The sequence below is a fragment of the Triturus cristatus genome, chromosome 6 (assembly GCF_964204655.1).
Source record: "Triturus cristatus chromosome 6, aTriCri1.1, whole genome shotgun sequence".
Lineage (NCBI taxonomy): Eukaryota > Metazoa > Chordata > Amphibia > Caudata > Salamandridae > Triturus > Triturus cristatus.
The window spans coordinates 713,266,272-713,283,348 of NC_140589.1; positions in this window are offsets into that span (position 1 = coordinate 713,266,272).

The following is a 17,077-nucleotide window of genomic DNA, read 5'->3' on the forward strand; positions in this document are numbered from 1 at the left end:
GGAAGGCGACCCCCCCGTCGTACCACGGGAGCGTCAGCTTCGCCAGGGCGATACGCGGTCTACCCTCCCAAAACAGTCGGCGCTGCAGACTCTCCACCTCGCGAAAGTAGCGCGCCGGGACGACGTCCATTGTGTTCTGTAAAGCGTACAGGAAACGTGGCAGCGACATCATCTTAAACAATGCCGCCCGGCCGAGCGGCGAGAGCGGCAAGCGCCTCCAACGCGCGACGTCCTCCTTCAGGCGCTGGAGGGGGGGAAGCAAATTCTGACTATATCGGGCCTCCGCGTCCAGGGTAATGAAGACACCCAGGTACCTAAATCCCCGCGGGGCGATCTGGATAGGACAACCCCGCGGAAGGATAGGATCCTCCCCAGAGAGAACATACACACACGATTTAGCCCAGTTGATGACAAGGCCGGAGTTGAGGCCAAATGAGCGCAATACATCAACCAGTACTATCAGTGATTTACGTGGGGAAGCCAGGTACAGAAGAATATCATCAGCGTATAGAGATACGCGGTCCTCATACTCAGGGGTCCAACGGAGACCACGGATAGAAGGATGCCACCGCAGCCACTCCGCCAGGGGCTCCAAGGCAAGCGCGAAAAGGAGCGGTGATAACGGGCAGCCCTGCCGCGTGCCCCTGCCCAGCTCGAACGGAGCCGACACTCTACCGTTCACAACCACCTGTGCCAGCGGTCCAGAGTACAACAATTTTACCCAACCGATGAATCCTGGGCCAAACCCAAACTTCGCGAGTGTCGCCCAAATATATGGCCACTCAAGTGTGTCAAACGCCATAGTGGCGTCCAAGGACGCCAAAATGGCCGGCTCCCGTATGAACGGGACACGTGCGAGCACCCCATGCAAGCGCCGCAGGTTAAGCGCAGTGTTGCGATGAGGGATAAAGCCGGACTGATCCTGGTGAATCAAGTCGCACACCACGCCAACCAGCCGAGTAGCCAACACCTTGGCGAGAATTTTGGGCTCCACATTCAACAGCGAAATAGGCCGATAGGATGTGACCCGGTCCTGCGGCCTCCCCTCCTTATGAATAACCACAATAGTAGCCAGACGCTGGTCTAGCGGGAGGGAACCCGCCGAGTGGGCCGCGAGGAACATAGCACGGAGATGCGGCGCCAGCGTATCCGGTCGCAGCTTGTACAACTCGATGGGAAGACCATTAGGACCCATGGCCTTGCCGGAAGCGACCGAACGTATGGCGAGGGCAATTTCCTCAGATGTTGTGGCGGCGTCCAACGACACTCTGTCCTCCTCCGAAAGGGAAGGCAGCGCGATATCTCTGAGCAGGGCATGGGAATCCTCTTCCGAGCGGGAGGACACCGGGGAATACACCCCACGGAAATATTCTGCAAAGCAGTCAACAATTTCTTCCGGTTCAGTGACACACACACCATCCTGTTTCTCAATCGTTGGGACAACTCGACTCGCTCTCTCCTTTTTGTCCAGCCACGCAATCAATTTACCAGCCTTATCACCCACATCATACAGTCTCCCCTGTTGCTCTCTACTGAGGCCCCTGGCCGCCTCCGTGACGAGGGCCTTATAGGCCGCTTGCTTGAGTCGGAGAACATGTAATTTGTCATCCGTCACCCCACATTCTAGATCACCCTCCAACTCGGTTATCTCAGTTTCAACACGGGTCACCTCCCCCCGCTCGCGCCTCCGGGAATGGGAAATAAGGGACAGGGCCTCCCCCCGAAGTACCGTCTTGAACGCCTCCCACAGAGAGACCGCCGATGACACAGACCCCACATTATCGTCAAAGTATCGCTTAAGGGATTTAACCAACTCTGCGCGAATGGTGGGGTCTCGCAGGTACCAGGGATTAATCGGGACCACCCTACCCTCTCCCCTCGGGAGAATATCAAAGTGCAACAAGAGCGGGGAGTGGTCTGAAATACCCCGCGCCAAATGGCGCACCTCCCCTATCCTCCCCGCATGCGCCGCCGGCACCAGGACATAATCTAGCCTTGAGAGACTACCATGGGCCCCAGAATGAAAGGTGTACTGTAGCTGCGTGGGATGTTTCAAACGCCAACAATCCACCAGCCCCAAGGTATCCAAGAGGCCAGACAACCACGCTTAGAAAGCATTCTTAAATATCAACAAAATAAAAAGGCTATACAAGATAAGTGACAGACATACGAATAATCAGGAACAGAGAGGAGGGAAATTTAGAAAATGAAATCCTATAAAAAGTAATTTCTCCATTGACCTGAAGTAAAGTATTTCTAAAGACGACATAGCTGATATACATCAATTTATTTATATGTACGGAGAGACCAAGAGTCATCAGGAAGAATAACGTGAAATTAATTAACAAACTAGCAAAAAAAGTGACAGCAAGGTAGCGAGGGTTGCAAGTGCCAGTGCCAGTAGTTCTAGCAGTGATGGCAAACAGCAACACAGTAGCATAACTTCTCTCTCAACAGAACTCTAAGGAACAATATCGACCCAGGCAATAGTTTTAATACAAATGTTAGTATAGTAGGGTAAAAAGGCTGACATCTAGACCTGAACAAGAAGAGAATTCTCATAACTTTAAAGGGAAGAGTAATGCATTTGGGGTGACAAAGGAAGTTAAACGCTCACCCCTCAGATGTCTGATTTGCAAGTTCAAACCCTGGCAGAACCATCCTAGCTGTTCAACCTCTTGAGATATATATCCACAAAAAATGCCTAAGAACTTCTGAAGAATGACTATAGTGCATCTCAGCCATCACCTAAGCCAAATGTGAATCGTGTCAAACAGTGAAGCAATCAAAAACTGAGGAAATGTACATAACATTGGTACAAATATGAAACATACTTCAAGGGACAAATTTCAGCAAACATTTCGAGCTGAGTGCCTCAAAATCACACCATCATCCCAGCCCAGGGCAGAGGACAAGGTGGAAGAAGTAGCTGGAGCCATGAGACAAGTTACTTGAAGCAACAGGTGAAACAAGGGACAAATAAAGCTGCAGATTCGGATTGATCTAGTAGGCAATGATGGGCAGCAGTATTTAATCAGGACATTCTCTATAAAAAAATAGACTGAGCCATACAAAGGACCTAAAGAAGCACTTTGTGCACACTTTAACACTCCTTAGCAGGTTGTGTTGCAAGGCTCGAAAAACTGGTACAACACTGCTTTTCACAAAGAGGATACCATTTGACAGTGTATCACTGAGGGTTGCATGTCATCAACCACACAATGCAATCTCATTAAAAATTACTCTTATTGAAGTGAATCCTCAAGAGAGCAAGAGACGGTGAGCTGGCCAAAAACAAGGCACACACCTCAATACAACAGGCGGGAACCAGAAAGAAGTGACATACTATGCCCAAGTGAGGAAGTTGCAAGAGACATAAAGAGAAGCAAAGGGGAGTGAGGACAAAGAAAGGTCTAAAAGAAAAAGCAAAGAACATCACAACCAAAGAGGTGACACAGCACAGAAGGTAGTTGTTTGATGAATACAGCAGAACAGGAAAGTGCAGCATAGTTCTGGTCACCCACAGACGTCTAACAGCTGTATTTCCAGGAAAGTAATATGTCCAATAGCGGAGCCAGAAGAAAAGAAGAGGGCATGAGTTGCGAATGATCTGTCAATGCAATGGCACCCTGGAAATCAAAACACAGATGCATTCAAGAAAGACAAAACAAAGGCAGTAATGAGGACAATATCCACACAACCTGAAGTGTTAGAGCTGGAGACTGATATTGGTGCCACCAGCAGAAGTTGTCAAACATGGTTGAGAAAGGATGTGAATCTGTCAGATCTGAGTAAAATTCCACAGCCCTGAGCTGAGCATCAGGGAGTAAAGCTTTTGAGAATAGCCACAGGATGACCTCTAGAAGAACAATTGAAGACTCCAGGAGAATCCTATCACAGTCGGTAGAATCCATGGAGTCACTCATCTCACCCCATTCCGAAGAATCTTCTCATCAGAAAGCACTGGTACACTCATCAAAATCAGAGAGCATGCCTCCACAATCTCTGGGGTCAACCGCATCAACCACCAAAATACAAATCAGCGGCAGAGGAGCTTCTCCATTTTGGGAGTAGCGCATCACACTCCGATAGCTCAGCTCCACCATCAGCTACACTACTCCCAATGAATATGTTACACACAATAATGAAGATGACACCATCCACTGTGACAGGAGCAGCTCAACTGACTCATTAATCGCTGAGTTGGTGAAGTAGAATGCATGGAATGACACAGAGGTGTTTCTTTTAAGTGGTGAGGTAGTTTGTTTCCTTTTTTTACAAAAGGGGATGAGACATCATGTTGGAGATGTTTTGTTTTTCTCTAAGAAAGAGGGAGATGTCATCTCATGAAGACACTAGGATTCTGCAGTGCATAGTCCTCCCAGGTCCATAGCAAACCATTTGACACCTTTTCCTGCCACGGTGACTTGAATGGGTGTGTTAGGAGAAGTAAAGCAGCCCAAACTAGGATAGCGCAGGGTCAGTATGGCTGAAGATAATTTCCCCTAGTAGAAGAGGAAACAGTGTACTAGCGTTGGATATTGATAAATAAAATATAGTGCAGTACCGAACCTGGTGTGATTCATTGCCCTTGACTGCCAACACAAAAGGACTATTGAAATATTTAAATCATTCAAGGCCTATCACAAAATCCTTCCCTCCCCTCCCTTCCTTTCCACTCTGCTCCCCTCTGCATCATCTCTCATCCACCCACAACCCCATTACGTACTCCCACTTCTCTCTCTTCGAGCCATAGGTGCTAAAAGTACCCACTTAACAAGTTAAGTTATGCAAGATATTTAAGTGTTTATCGGACATTGGGGAAGGTTTATTGAGTTTACTGGAAGCAGCATAATAGAGCTTTAGTTCTAGACATCAGTGTGACATGACTGGTAGCACTCTAGTATTCTGGCCAACACTTATTTGCTAATGCATATTTGGACTATGTCTAAAAAAATCAAAGGGAGCATGTGTTTGTACACTATTATATCAGCAGTATAGCTCAATGACTCAGTGAGCAATGGAATATTTGAAATTGGCTGTCTTTTGAGAAATTGACGGATGGGAATCCAGTAGCATTGGTCGATATAGGTGGCACCACCACCCTAGGATGTGTACAATAGGGTCAGGCCTGCACAATCAAGACACTGGCTCCATGCCTCAAAGAAACCAGCTCCGGCTGGAGTGTGCTGGAGATCATCCAGCAGAAGTGGTGGGATCACTATGGACTGCTGAATTGAGAACCTGGGGCAATTACGATGTTTGAATGGTGGTCCACAGATAAGTATGCTCCAAATGTGGAACTGTGAATAGGAGACTGGGGTGGAGGCATGGTGGCAAAACTGTACATCCAAAAGAGATATTTCTTGTGGGATCTACTGGACAATATAGCAGGAGACACGTGCAACCGATCAGGGTGGAATATGGAGATGGAAGCCGATCTGATGCCTGATTCACTAACCAGAGAATGCACCTTATGAGTTGTGCTCTGGAATCTGCTGCAAAAAAATGTAAGACTGGAGTTTCTTGGCTTGTCATTGAAGTTGATGACTTAAACTCAACGAGGCAACCGCTAAAGAAAATGGTGATGCAGCGAGACACCCAGACACTGACTAGTGGTGGCACTACAGAGGCATGAGTATCATGAGAAACAAGCAATCAAGTGTGAAAGAAAAACCCCAAAAAGGGCAATCAAGATGCATTGTATGAAGGCACATCAACCTGAGTATGTACAGTCTGAGAACTTCACAGCTGAAGGTGATAAATAGTCTTTGAGATTCGAACGTTTATACCAGAGTTGTTAAAACTTTGATTCGTTAAATCTCGCTTGGTGATTTGTTTGTATATCTGGCATATGCACCTTACAATCGTCATTATTACTCCCTATTTCTGATCGTTACCGTGACTCATATGAAGTGATCCTCCTACCACTTAGCTGCTACCATAGATTGTACTGTATTTCATAATTTGTTAGGCCATAACTGGCTTGTTTTTATCTAATTTCTATAATTGCACGTATTTGTTTTTTATATATTTATTTTAAAGCAAATGCAATGTCTGCTATTTTATCTGTGCTTTTATGGTCAAACTGGCCGAAATAAAGTTATTGAATGAATGATAAATAGAATCTTACAATGGACGTGGGTGAACTTCAACTGATGAAGAAACACTAAAAGAGCTGCTGTTGGGGCTCCAAGGTGGAGAATCTTCTCCTGTCAAAAACCCCTGAGCGGCCTTCATGAAGAACTAAACATCTGATCCTAACATTGAGGTGTCTAATAGAGAAAGTGCTTGTGAGATTTAGCAGACTCCCTACTTGAGTTGTATACCTGATCCTACTTGGATCACCCAATATTGTTTTATTTTTATTTTTTATTAATCAGAATCTGAGAAGATATAAACATCAACATAAGAAGACCGTATCCAATAATATAGTTGTTCAATTTCTCAACCGATACATTTTTATAAAGTGCCCCAATGCCTTGCCAAAAACAATAATACAAGTTCACGAAATTTGACCTTAGTCATTATAAACCCCAGCTGTTGATTTGGCTCTAATAGGTTTATAAATCCAAGCCCTAAAAAGTGCTACAATCTTTTAAAGGATGCTACAGCATAATTTACCTTTAAAGTGCATTAATAGCAAATTGCACAATTTGTTACATGAAACAAAAAATATTAAAGTGGAATAGTATTACTAGACAAGAGATCAAATTCAGCATCAAGATTAAGTGTGCTAGTGCGTTAACATGAGAAATGGTCCTGTAAATTTAAGAGCTCCACATTAAAGTGCATTGATGGCAGATTACCAGATTTGTTAAACAAAACAATGAATAATACAATACAATAATGTTACTCCACTTTAACCCACTCCACAACTTCACATTAAAGTACAGTCATGTCAAATTGCAAAATTTGTTACATGAAACGAAAAATAATAAAGTGCAAAGTATTACTAGACAAGAGATCAAAATCAGCAGCAAGAGTACTACACACAAAATCGACAACACATTAATAGCAAGCATTGGCAAAGCCAATAGGCCTTGCCTATACAAAGCTATTGGCAATGTGGTTTTGCCATGTTTTACATCAGTGTGGCTGCTGTTCAGCATGGCTAAAAGTTAATGGCATGGAGTGTCCTTAAATGGAGTGGGGGAAATAGCGTGTCGGATTTGTTGGAGTGGAGTGTCGTAGAGTGGAGAAGGGGGAGTGGAATGTTGTAGAGTTGAGTAGAAGGGAGTAGAGTTCAGTAGCAGAGAGTATCGTAGAGTGCAGTGTCATAGAGTGGAGTGGCGTAGAGTGGAGTGGAGTGGGTTGGAGTGGATTTAGGTAGTGGGGTGAATAGAAATGGGGTAGATTGGGGTGGATTAGATTGGGGTAGAGTGGGTTGGAGTGAGTGGAGTGGGGTGGATTCAAGTGGGCAGACTGGACGGGTGGATTGGATTGGAGTGGGGTGGAATGGATGGAAATGTGGTGAGTTGGAGTGCATTGAGGGGGATTCGATTGGTTTGGGGTGGGGTGCTTTGGATTGCGGTGGATAGGATAGAATAGGGTGGTTTAGAGTGGGGTGAATTAGAGTGGAGTGGAGGGGGTGGATTAGACTGGAGAGGGGTGGATTGGATTGGAGTGGGGTGGATTGGATTGGAGTGGGGTGGATTGGACTGGAGTGTGGTTGATTGGATTGGAGTGGGTGGGGTGGATTGGATTATTGTGGGCTGGATGGATTGGATTGAGTCGGGTGGACTGTACTGGGGTGGGTGAATTGATTGGGGTAGAGTGGGAGACGTTTGGAGTAGATTGGGAGGGACTGGATTAGATTGCAGTGGGGTGGATTGGATTGGGGTGGACTGGAGTGGGAAGGATTGGAGTGGGGTAGAGTGGGGTGGGTTGGAGTGGGATGGGATGGGGTGGGGTGGACTGGAGTGGGGGGAATTGAAGTGGGGTGAATTGGCATGGGGTGGATTGGATTGGGGTGGGGGAACTGGATTGAGGTGGGGGTATTGGATTGGGGATGTGTGGATTGGGGGTGGGGTGTATTGGAGTTGGGTAGACTGGATTTGGCTGGATTGGGGTGGATTGGATTGGCATGGGTTGGATTGGATTGGATTGGAGTGAGGCGGATTGAATTGGGGTGAGGTGGATTTGATAGGAGTGGGGAAGATTGGAGCGGGCGGATTAGAGTGGGGCGAATTAAAGTTGGGCTGTTTGGAGTATGAGGGTTGTTTTAGATTGGAGCAGATTGGAGTAGATTGGAGTGGGGCAGGTGGTTTTGGATTGGAGTGGGGCAGATTGTTTTGGAGTGGAGTGGGGCTGATTGGAATGGGGCAAATTATTTTGGATTGGAGTGGGCCACATTTAAATGGGGCGGATTGAAGTGGGGAAGATTGTTTTGGATTGGAGTGGGGCAGATTGTTTTGGATTGGAGTGGTCCAAATTTAAATGGGGCAGATTTGAGTGGAGAAGATTGTTTTGGATTAGAGTGGGACAGAATGTTTTGGATTGGAATGGGGAAGATTGGACTGGGGTGGGTTGGGAGGATTGAAGTGTGGTGGATTGAATTGGGGTGAGTGGTTTGGATTGGTTTGGTCTGGGTGGATTGGATTGAGTGGGGCAGATTGGTGTGAGGTGAGGTGGAGTGGATTGGAGTGGGGCGGATTGGAGTGGGGTGGATTGGGGAGTACTGCACGATTATCATTTCAGAAATTACACATAAGAAAGAAACAATGTCACTTTGCAATAAAATAATCCTCATCTTTTGAAAACAATGCCCACGAGCAAAAACAAAAGAAAACATGAGTGCAAAGTGAGAAAAGAAGACTTGGCACAATAAAAGAAAGTTAACTATAGAAAGTAAAACTTTGCAATTTTGTTTTTCCTGCTGGGCATGTTTTCGCCAGTCACATGCCTTCCATTTGCAGGGCACTGGAAGTTGAAAAGAACCAAATAGTTCCTGAATCACATCGGGAGCAGCGGACAGGCACTGATTAAGTTGAATCAATCAGTGCTTGATCCCTGCTCCACGGAAGGGAACGGAAATGATATTAGAACTGCAGTGACAAATTACAAGGCTGTAAAGAAGAATGCCATACAAGCCAACAAATGGGTAAGAAATAGGCAGGCACCAAGCCCTTTTTTTAGGTCTCGCCTGAGCCAGCGCATGCGCTGCTCTGGCGAGACATTTAGTAAGCAGCTTTTTAAAGTGCTACCAAAGCGGCCACCAGCTTGCGGTCACGCGCACAAGCACTCGCGCCACGCTCCGCCTCTAACTGCTGCACGTGCATCCCTCGCGTGCTTTGCACAGAGCGCGTCTTCGCGATCACTTTCGCTTTCAACCCGATCGCGATGACTTTCGCTTTCACGGCCGCGCGGCGTTAGTTTTACGGCCGCGCGGCCAATGCTTGTTTCCTCTATCCATCCAGCACCTACTAAAAATATCTAGCGCATTTCGAAGTGCTTCCAAGTTTTGCACATAAGTAAACAGAGGTCCTCGCATAGAGAATGGATTGCCCAAGATCACACGGTTTGGGAAGCCATGTCAAACCTGTGGTCACGTCCTAACTCCACTGCTGCTGCAGTGTAACTCTGGCATACTACTGCTTTGTGACACATGTGGGGGAAGTCTCAATGAGTCCAACTGCCTCTTATAGTGGTCTCGACTGAGTCAGAGACAAGGCTGCAGCCGCCCCCTCTCTCGGAATAACTCCGATACCTCCCCCAATGTGGCGACAAACTCCCCGATGCCGGGAAGATCTCTCCGAGGGACACAGTGATTCCTTATTTTGCTGCACTTGGCACACACTGCCGGCTGGGAATACATACTTCCTAGTGGAGTTAGTTGTGACACTGCGTTCTCCTCTTTTAGGGTCCACAGGCCACCTCTGTGCCTCAGATAGCGCAGTTGGTTAATGCACCCACTATCAAATACGGTCGATAATAGAGGTTACAAATCTGAACCCAGCAGATCTGGCTCACTTTTATCCTTCTCAGTTCCCAGATTCGAAAAGCTCATAATAATTCATTAAACAGCATATCACGTACAGCTGCTCTCACTTGAGATATGCTCAGATATCACACCGAGGCCTCACCGGACGCCATCTTGTGCCCCGCCACATGCAGGGAAGTGCCACATGGCCTGTCATTACAAGCAGTGCCAGTCCTCATATTTTTCTGACAATTCTCTTGCACTCCCATCCGGTCCTCACTCCCCGCCTCCTTTTCGAGCCGGACCCAAACAACACCGTGTACTTTGTCCATGGCAGAGTCCGTCTTCGGTTTCATCTGTGCAAACGTCCCTCCTATTGAGCCAGGTGTGCCTTGCACCCAAACACGGGATCCACGCTGCCCCGATCCATATAGGTGGAATCCCACCAAGCCGACTGCCACCACCTGCCGCCACCTGCAGACTTCAAAGTCCAGCTTCCAGAGCTCTGTGCATTATCACAGCCGCTCCCTCCTTCTGCATTTCGTTTGTATCTTTGTTCCTTTTCTTTCGTAATGTTTGGGTTCTGCAATTGCGTCCCCCTTACCCCCTCCCCCAAGACATTTACCCACAGCCACAATCTCCTCTCACTATCCATTCAGTGCGTGGAACTCCACATAAAGCCTATAGTATAAAAATATCAAACATAAAACAAGCATTGGAATTGCCAGAAGGTCATACCTCTGGGACTTATTGGCTTTGGACCATAGTTTTAGTCATGCTGCACACCATCCCTGGTGCTCCACAACATGGCTAATAAACATGAAAAAACAAACATTCGCATAGCCAACAGGTCTCGCCTTTGGGACCTTATAAGTGTTTAGTTATGCAGCACAATATCCTTGGTGCAACAACATCAACTGTTGCATGGATAAGCACTTATAAGGTCCCAAAGGCGAGACCTATTGGCTATGCCAATGCTTGTGTATACAAGAGTGTCTCGCAAGTGAGACGCATGTGGTAGCGCATATTCTTGCATGCACTACCCTAAAATGCATCAATATCTACTTTGAGTTATACTCAAAAGATTCAAATCGTTTCCAAATAGCTAAAAACCTACTAATATTTCCAACTGGTTGTTCATATGTCTCCTCAAAGGCATTGGTCCTCATCATTGTATCACACTAATGTTAAATAGTTGAATTATTTGACGTCCTCCAGTACTGCAGTATCAAGGAGCAAGTCACCATTAGGACAATAGAAATAAAATATTTCACATACTTATTCGCCTTCCATCTAACATAGGATGTACGAAATAATACTAAGGTGGCGTCAGGCATAATCATAGATTGCACACATTTACTAAGGGCTTGAAATTATTTCTTGCAGAACTGATGGAGTTTATGGCATGTAAAAAAGAAAGTAGCCAATTGCCCATATCATTTAGTTGGCATCACGAACACTGATCGGGGATCGACGGGAACATCTTATGCAAAGCAAGTGGAGTATAATTTGCCATACATCTTGACAGAAAAAAAATCCTTTTAAAATTGGCTGCTCTGAGAGATTTATATCCCATTTCGGAAAATAACTCCCATTTTCTCGTTCATATCCTACAATTAGTGCTATCATACATTTTATAGTACAATTCAGGAATTAAAGCCAGATCAGGATATTGCCCACTCTTGTCAGCTCAGTCTTTACTAGAATATAAATAAGTGCCTGAGTCTCTTCGCTCATCTCCTGATAGTTAGCTGTCAAACAGCTAGTTATCTGTGTAGAGCTAAACAAAAACTGGTGACACGCTGTCCCATGGCGCCTCCTGATTTTCTCCCATGTTATCAGATTATGACCTATAAAGAAGTAGCTCATCATAAAGCAAACCCTTGGATTCCCAAAATCCCAAAGTAGACTTAGACAATTTTACAATTGAAAAATTGTATTCCTGTAACCGAACGAGCCTGTAATGGTCTGGAACCTGGCTAGATTAAGAAATATATTAATACGATTTTCTGTTGCAAAGAGCACCTCATAGCTGGTCTTTTTGGGAAGCTTCGCTGTCTTTAAAAAAGCCGGTAAATCAATTGCAGAAGCTTGCGCCATACGTGTAAATAATACACTTAGACCATAAACTTAGATCACTTAACGAGTTGTGTAACAATATCCAGTAGTGTTGCCTGAAAGTAGATCTGGAAATAGGGTAGAGCAAGGCCTCCCTGGATTTTGTATAACTGCAAAATCGAACATTTAACCCTTAGAGATTAACTATTCCATATACATTTTCTAATAAGAGAATCTAATTCTTATTAATCTTAATAAGGAGATTGGAAAAATAAATAAAAATTAAGGCAGCATAGATATCTTAATTAATGCTACCCTATCAATCAATGTCACTGGTCACCCAATAGCGGAGAAATTATTTAGGCTAGCTAAAACTGAGATGTTTTTGTCCCAGAAGAAAGAGGCCGGAGAGAATGTAAACGTTACAACGCATGCAATTATAATGCATGCTTGTACAACTCAGTCTTTACATCGCAACTATCATTACATTGCATGATTTTACAACCCTTACCATTACAACACATTTTTAAAAACTACCCTTACAACGCATTCCATTACAGCGCATACCATTACAACGCATACCATTACAATGCATAATAGGGCAACAGTAGGGTAAGTGTTAGATAGTATAGGGGTAAAAATTAGTAAGTGTTGGATAGTGTAGGGGTAAAAATTATAATTCCCATGTACCCCAAAACCCATACCCATCCTAATGCTAAAAGAATCTCCATTACTTACCTTATAATGTGTTGTAATGACATGCGTAGTAATGGTATGCATTGTAATGGCATGCGTTGTAATGGCATGCGATGTAACGACAGTTGCGTTGTAACAGTTGCATTGTAAAGGTAGGTCGTTGTAATGCCTGCGTTGTAATTGATGTTTCCCGGCTGGAGGGTACTATTAAAGAGCTTCCTTTTACCCATCTGCCTGTGGCCAACCGTTTTTTTCTATATTTCCACCCACCCCCATGTTGCTTAACTTCATGTTTTCCATTATTATTATTATAGATTCATTAGGTGCACAAATCATCCCCGAGGGGATCTCTCTGTGCCGGAGCAGTCTCTCCGAGTCACAGTTCCATAAGATGATTAAAGATCAAACAGCCATGTTTTCAAGAATTTCTTAAAAGAGAGTAAGTCTGGACAAGAGCGTAGCTATAAGGGTAACTGATTCCAGTTTTAGGAGCTAAAAAAGAAAATGACCTCCATATCTGTCTGTACGAATAGGTTTGGGGCGTAGCAATAGTAGCTCACTGAATCTAAAAGATGTGCCGGTATATACGGTTGATACTTATTTTTAAGATAACATGGTCCCTTCCCATGCAATGATTTTAAAACCAAACTCATAAGTTTAAAAAACAGCACGCTTTTTTATGGGGAGCCAGTGGAGAAAACCTAATAGAAGTTCAGAGGGAGATCGCGGGGGAAGATTACAGACAAGGCACGCTGCAGTGTTCTGTACCACCTGCAGTCTAGCGAAAAGGCCTTCATTCATTGCAACCATACAGGAATTCCCATAGTCCAGGCGGATCACTATCAACGCCTGGACTAGGGCTTTCCTTGTATGCAAAGGAATCCAGTGAAAGGCTTTCCTAAGCAAGCACATCAGACCAAAACAAGTCCCTGAGATAGATTTAACATGTTGATTCATGGAAAGATTATCATCCAAGAGGACACCCACGTTTGTTACCAATTTTTTGGGAGTCAGGGACAGTCCCAGTTTGGATGGCCACCAGTCGGTAGATCAGACTGTGCGTACCTTCCCAAAGAGTAACATTTCCATCTTGCTAGTGCTGAGCTGAAGGAAATTAGCCGTCATTCAAGAGGAATTTTTAGCATAAAATTTTAAAATTAGATTTTTGTAAATTTTGTTTAGAGTCCATAGTGATGACAAGTTCCATGTTATAAGCATATGAAATCCTATCGAAGCCGCATGACCTAATAGGTTTGGCCAAGGGAGCAACATATATGTTAAAGAGGGTAGGGCTCAGAATCGATCTCTGTGGCACTCCTTTATCCAAGACCACAGTTTTAGAGTTGTAGAGCTCCATTTGTACTGTATGAGTTCGCTCCAATAAATAAAATCGACCCATTTCAGAGCTTTACCACTAACACCAATCTCTACCAATCTGTGGATTAGGATTGAGTGGGAAATTGTATCATACGCAGTTGATAGATCAAGGAGAATCAGCATAGCCAAATTCCCCTGATCTAAGGCAAGCCTGATTGTGTCAGTGGCCTCCACCAAGGCTGACTCCGTGCTATAAAAGGCATGGAAGCCTGATTGGGAGTAATCTAAAAGGAAATTGAATTCTAAAAAATGTACTAATTGTTGATTTGTCAGGGACTCAGTACCTTTCCACAGAAAAGGGAGCAATGATATTGGTCTGTAGTTTTTGCAAATCTGTTGGGTCAGCCATAGGTTTTTTGAGAATGGGTCTGACTCGAGCGGCTTTCCATTTGATGGGAAGGGCTGCCAGATTGAACGAGAGGTTACGTAGGTCTGTAATAGGAGCAAGAAGTATTGGAGCCTGGGCGACCATAATGTAAGTGGGGAGGGATCCTCAGGAGATCCAGATTTAATCCTATTGACCAGACCCAATACTTGTTCTGGGGTACCAGGATAAAAAAAATACAAGGTGGTAGGCTCAGTACTAGCTAAGATTTCCAAAAGGGCTAGTTTTGTCAATGCCACATTATTTGAGAGTGATTGGTGGATGTTATTAACCTTGTGTTCAAAGTGTACTGCAAGATCTTCGCAGAACGCCTGGAATGCTGTAACATCACCGGATAGGTAAATTCATTTAAAATGTTATAAAGCTCCTTTGAAGAAATACTTGCAGAGTTTATTATATCAACTATGCAGGTCATTCTTGCAATATTGGTGTTTTTTTTAAAACATTTTCTTAATGCAGATTTAAGAATGAGTTTATCCTCATCTAAGTTGGACTTTCTCCATTTATGCTCATGTTTCCTACATATGTTTTTTCCTTCTTTAGGGATTCAGTGTACCAAGTAGCAAGAAGGTTTTTTGTTTTAATTTTACTCGATATCAGGGGAGCGATAAACGTGTCCTCAAAATCCTTTAAAGCAAGATTCATATCTCCATACTCCCTCAAGGGAGGGGAGGTAAAGACAGGAGGGAAGACAGAAGGAACTACCTTTCTCCAAGGTCTAGTAGATTTTAAAACATTACAATTGACAACTCTAGATTTCTGCTTGACCATATGGAGATTTATAGAAAAGTGGTCAGTCCACACCTTAGTGACCGGGGATCAACAGCTAAATCAAGAGCATTAGTAAATACTAAACCCCGAGTGTGACGGGCTATATGGGTAGGGCCTACTACTTTTTGATGGAGTCCAAGGGATTCCAAATCTGCAAGCAGATGGATAGTTTCAGGATCAGAATTTTTTTCCACATGATAATTAAAATCTCCTAAAAGCAGAAAATTGTCTGATGCTAGGATATGCTGGGCAAGCCATTCCATGAGCTTAGAGCTGAAATCTTTCTTTTCGCCATGGTGTTGGTCAAGACAATGACCCATGAGAACTTTTTTCTCTGTGACTTCCCACCTCTACCACACTGGTTAGTGATTACTCTTGGCTTCCTTCTACCCATTAATCCTCCCTATTCCTCGCTTTTGTTTTAAACATTCCTTACTGGAAGTCTAGGGCTCTTTAGAGGATGCAGCAAGTCATACACCTCCACTTCCCTTAAATGTTGAGTAACAGTGGCCTCAGGGCTGAATAAATCCCAATTCATGTATCCTCAGCAGTGTGGAGTGTGTAAGAGACTGCAATCTCAGTATGACTACAAATTGTATTAACTGTTTGCCAGACCCAGTTGAAGAGGTAGGGGACAGTGTACCACAGCCATGGGGGCTGGGGTCGTTTTCTTCTGCTGTAATAAGGCTAGCTCTATTATTGCTCTGTGCACTGGGCCAAATGCAACCATTTCAGCACTTGACTCTCAGTGGTAGCAATAGCGAGCAGTCATAGGCTTCTCAGGGAAGTAGGTGTACCTTACTCAGACTCAGCGTTCAATACCATCCCCAGTAGGTCAATAAGATTTTTGTCCAACCCTGTGCTTCTCTTATAAAAGACTGGTACTTTATTATTCAGAAAGAAAAATACTGCATTCCCCAATAATGCTACAATACCTGACTTGCGTGTGTGAGTTCTCCTATGCGTAAAAGTGGTATTCTCCCCTCTAGGCACTCCACCCATGCCTTCCTCCCTTTGTCTCAGGCTCATGCTTCTAAAGGTTAATGTAGTATAGTCTCTATTATGGGCTCAGCACTCCCCCGTCACTTATCTTAGTATACAGGTTCAAAACCTCAAGGCACATTTCAATCTCACAGACAGTGGGTGGGGCCTTTTCGCACAGCATGCGACAGACCCACTGGAACCTGGCAGCTTTTGCCCCCACAGCAAGTTTCAGAGAGACCACGACAGGAGCTGGTGCTTCTGGCTTAGGCCCTCTTCTGGGCTCCGATGATCGCTCAGAGCAGACAGGCCTCAAGGATTTTGCAGGTCTGGTCCCGACACTCCAATGAAACTTTGGTTAGTTGTGCTAGGGCCTCTCTGCGTGGAGGCAGTTGGCAGTCCTCTTCTCCAGGTGTGGGTCTCCTGTGACACTCTTACAGGTGACATCCTGGGTCATGGTGGCAGTATCCCAGTAGGGCACTTAGGTCTTTGCCGTCATGGCTACCACACGCTATCTTTAGCACATAGTGCCATAACCCAATGGCCTTGGATCTTCAGAGCAGGGCTTTGCTCAATGAAACATCTGGGCCAGTGCCAGGGACAGTATTACGGATGGGGTACCCAGTGCTGGCCCCTCTGTATTGCAGTCTTTACTTCCCTACTTCAGTTAGGCCTGTCAGTCAGGCACTCAAGCTCCAGTGCCCAGCCGGTGATGATAGAGATAGTACATGTAGATGGCCTGGCAGTGCTGTGGGTTCTACAATGAATCTGCTTAGATCAGTTGACGGTCTTGGAAGCGTCAATCACATTGATTGCAAGTTTCAGATTGACAGACCTCTACACTAGGCTCAATTGCTACAGCCACTTCCAACGATCCACTCCTCCTG